The sequence below is a fragment of the Heterodontus francisci genome, chromosome 34 (assembly GCF_036365525.1).
Source record: "Heterodontus francisci isolate sHetFra1 chromosome 34, sHetFra1.hap1, whole genome shotgun sequence".
NCBI classification, from domain to species: domain Eukaryota; kingdom Metazoa; phylum Chordata; class Chondrichthyes; order Heterodontiformes; family Heterodontidae; genus Heterodontus; species Heterodontus francisci.
In genome coordinates, this window is record NC_090404.1 from 39669836 (window position 1) to 39673754 (window position 3919).

At 45.0% G+C, this 3919-nt stretch overlaps 1 non-coding gene across 1 annotated transcript; it reads right to left on the reverse strand.

Moving 5' to 3' along the window:
• Positions 1-1087: 1087 nt before the first annotated feature.
• Positions 1088-1171, reverse strand: trnas-cga (transfer RNA serine (anticodon CGA)). Its single transcript has one exon. It is a non-coding gene; the product is annotated as a tRNA-Ser (tRNA).
• Positions 1172-3919: the final 2748 nt, after the last annotated feature.

The window sequence follows — 3919 nt, forward strand, 5'->3', positions numbered from 1 at the left end:
AATATACAATGGATGTTAGGACCCTAGGAAGTACAGAAGGTCTGGGGGACCTTGGTGCACTTCTCTATAGACCACTGAAAGAAGCAGCACTGGCAGATGAGGTGGTTAGGCAGGCATATGGGATAATTGCCTTTATTAGCCGAGGCACAGAATATAAGAGCAGGGAGGTTATGATGGAGCTGTATAAAATGCTAGTCAGGCCACAGATGGTGTACTGTGCACAGTATTCTGGGCAGCACACTACAGGAAGGATGTGATTGCCCTGGAGAGGGTGCAGAGGAGATTCACGATGATGTTGCCTGACCTTGAGCATTTCAGTTATGAAGAGAGACTGAAATGATTCGGGTTATTTTCCTTAGAGTAGAAAAGGCTGAGGGGGGACACGATTGAGGTATACAAAATTATGAGGGGCATTGATAGGTTCGCCAAGAAGAAACTTTTTCCTTAGCAGAAGTGTCAATAACCAGGGGGCATAGATTTAAGGTAGGGGGCAGGAGGTTTCGACTGGATTTGAGGGAAAAAGTTCACTCAGAGGGTGTTTGGAATTTGGACCACACTGCCTGAAGGGTTGGTAGAGGCAGGAACCCTCACAACATTTACCAAGTATTTCGATGAGCACTTGAAACGGCAGAGAATACAAGGCTGCATGCCAAGTGCTGAAAAAGGGGATGAGAATCGTTAGGTTCTTCATGACCGGCACAGACACGATTGGCCGAAGGGCCTGTTTTTCTGTTGTATAACTCTACGACCGCCGAGTTGCGAACCATTTGCTGTTTCTTTTTAATGTCAGTCACGTTTGTGAGAGTTGTCATAACAGTAAAAAAAACTGATTACTTTCTGACCAGTAATCGAAACCAGAACGCGAGAGTGAATGCATTGAGCCCACTCCACTCGACCACGCCTTTTAATATTAGCTGCTTTTCCCATTTCTTCACCTTCAACAGGCTGATTTGTTTGTTTATTTCTCACACATTTTTTGCCTTTTGTTCAGTTTATGATAAATCCACGATCTCTGATTGATACTGAGACACTTGAACATTTCCAACCAGCAAAGTGAGCAGTCAACTCAAGAAAGATGACGCCAAGCCGCTGTGAGCAGGGTTTGAACCTGCACAGGAAAATTCCCCATTGGATTTCGAGTGCAATGCCTTAACCACTCGGCCATCACAGCTCAGCGAAAACCTGCCCGTCTAATTAAATCATTGGTACAATGCATTAGACAATTGCTTAAATTCGACATCTTCTTGGGAATCATTGTCTTTGAGCCTTGAGTTGAGTTGCATCTCCCAGTGTATGTTAAAATTCCCATGATGGAATCAGTGTAGTTTACAGCACAGAAGGAATCTTCTCAACCCGCTGAGCCTGCACTGGCTCTTTGAAAGATCAGTCAGTTTAATCCCACAATCCAGTTTTTCCCCATCACCCTGGAAATCAGTCCTCTTCTCTTCTCGCTATTCTCTGTTTTCTGTCCCTCAGAAAATTATGTATCCGCGCTGTCATTGGTCCTTTAATTCCATCACTTTAATTTTTCTAACAAGTTGATTATGTGGTATTTCACCAAATGCTTTTTAAAGTCCATCTCCACAACATCAATCACATTACCGCTACCCTCATCAACTTTAGAGTTATACAGCTATACAGCACAGGAATAGGCCCTTCGGCCCATCGTATCTGTGCCAGCTATCAAGCACCCATCTATTCTAATCCCATTTCGAGCACTTGGCCCGCAGCCTTGTATGCTATGGCGTTTCAAGTGCTCATCTAAATACTTATTAAATGTTGCGAGTGTTCCTGCCGCTACCACCCCTTGAGGTAGTGTGTTCCAGTTTCTTTCTCCATTAATTCATCACAGAACACATTTCATGAGAAAAACATCACCTGCCATGAAAACAAAACCCAGTTCATCAATTCACATCCCTTGTCAAAGAAGATTCCCCAAAGAAATATTGTCAACAACTCAATGCTGGCCGTCCAAAGGCCAGCCCTGCTTTTGTAGCATGTGTCTGCCGAGCGGTCAGACCGAAGTGTATTGACTCAGTTCAAGGTCCAAATGAACATTGGTGTGAATGGAACGTGTGTAACCTCGAAACAGCGGTGGTAACTGAACAATGTTAACGGCTTTAAGACCGTGAAAGTGAATGTTACAGTCGGCGACGCCACAGTGAAATGAAATGGAAGCAAGTCAGTGTTAATAGTGGAAGGAATAATCTGAGAGAAGGGGCGGGTTTGAATGTTGGAACGTGAAGCACAGGCATGTGCAAGTGAAATCCTGGAAAAGGAGACAGTAGTTTTTTTTCTCCATCAAGAAGAAATTTATTTTCAAGAAGTAAGGATTGGTTATTTGCTGCATTCCATTAGTTGGTGCAGCAGCCGGTTGAAGACATAAAGCAAGCTCTGTCTGGATTTGGAGTTGCTGTGACCACAACACAGAGTATTCACCATTATACATTCACAGTCCCACTGAAGCAGCTGCGATAGTCTCACACAATTGTTAGAGAAAGATCTTTTTTAGTGAAGATGATTTCTCGACAAAAGCTGCCTGATCTGCTGAATCTTTCTAACATTTGATGCTTTTATTTTGGACTTTCCACCTGAGCATCTTTTCTGCTGATATCAGAAACAGCAAGGGTCCCAGCACCGATCCCTGTGGTACACCATTGGTCACCGATATAACACGAACTTTGACCGCATTGGGAATGGAACACCAATTCAATGGAATTATGATCGCTGAAACCCCGACTATCAACAACTTTGGGGGATGCCATTGACCAGAAACAGAACTGAATCAGCCACATACATACTGTATCTTCAACAGCGGATCCGAGGCTGGGAATTCTGCAGCGATTAACCCAACACCTGACACCCCAAAGTCTGTCCGCCATCTAAAAGACACAAGTCAGGAGTGCGATGGAATACTCTCCACTTACTTGAATGATATTGGAGCTGCACTCAGGAAGCTCAACTCCATCCGGGACAAAGCAGCCCACTTGATTGGCAGCCCATCCACCACCACAAACATTCACTCCCTTTGTCACCAAAGCACAGTGGCAGCAGTGTGTATCATCTACAAGATACACTGCAGCAACTCACCACAACTCCTTCAACAGCACTTTGCAATTCGACAGCGCTTTGCAAACGCGTGACCTCTGCCACCTGGAAGGGCAAGGACAGCAGATGATTGGGAACATCACTATCTGCAAGTTCCCCTCCAAGCCACACACCATCCTGACTTGGAAATATATCACCGTTCCTTTACTGATATTGGATCAAAATCCTGGAACGCCCTCCCTAACAGCACTGTCCGTGCACCGACACCACATGGACAGCAGCGGTTCAAGAAGGCAGCTCACCACCACCTTCTCAAGGGAAATTAGGGATGGGCAATAAATGCTAGTCTTGCCAGCGATGCCCATATCCCATGAAATAAATTTTAAGACGTCAGAAATGAAACAGAACTCAGCCAAATTAGTGGCACTGTTTTGTCCTGGCTGTCTCTCTTTCGGCTTTCATCACTCTCGGTGTATATGACTGTTCACTCTGTATGAGTCAATGTGGTTCACATTTTGGAAATTTGCAGCAGACATGTTTGCTGTTCCTTCCTCCTGTTCCTCCTTGATTACTTCTGCCTGTGTGTAAGTGAGGCTGCGTTTTGGGTAGGTCCTGTCCAGGTGTCCTCATCACACAGGTTGCAGCACTTACTCTAAGAACAAAGAAAAGAACAAAGAAAATTACAGCACAGGAACAGGCCCTTCGGCCCTCCAAGCCTGCACCGATCCAGATCCTCTATCTAAACATGTCGCCTATTTTCAACTTCCAGTCCTTTGTCTGGTGGCCTTCCTGCTTACAGCTGCTTTGTATTTGGCCGCCACGTGTCTAGAACCTCGACAGAACTGAATTTCCTCATCCTTGGGCATGATGC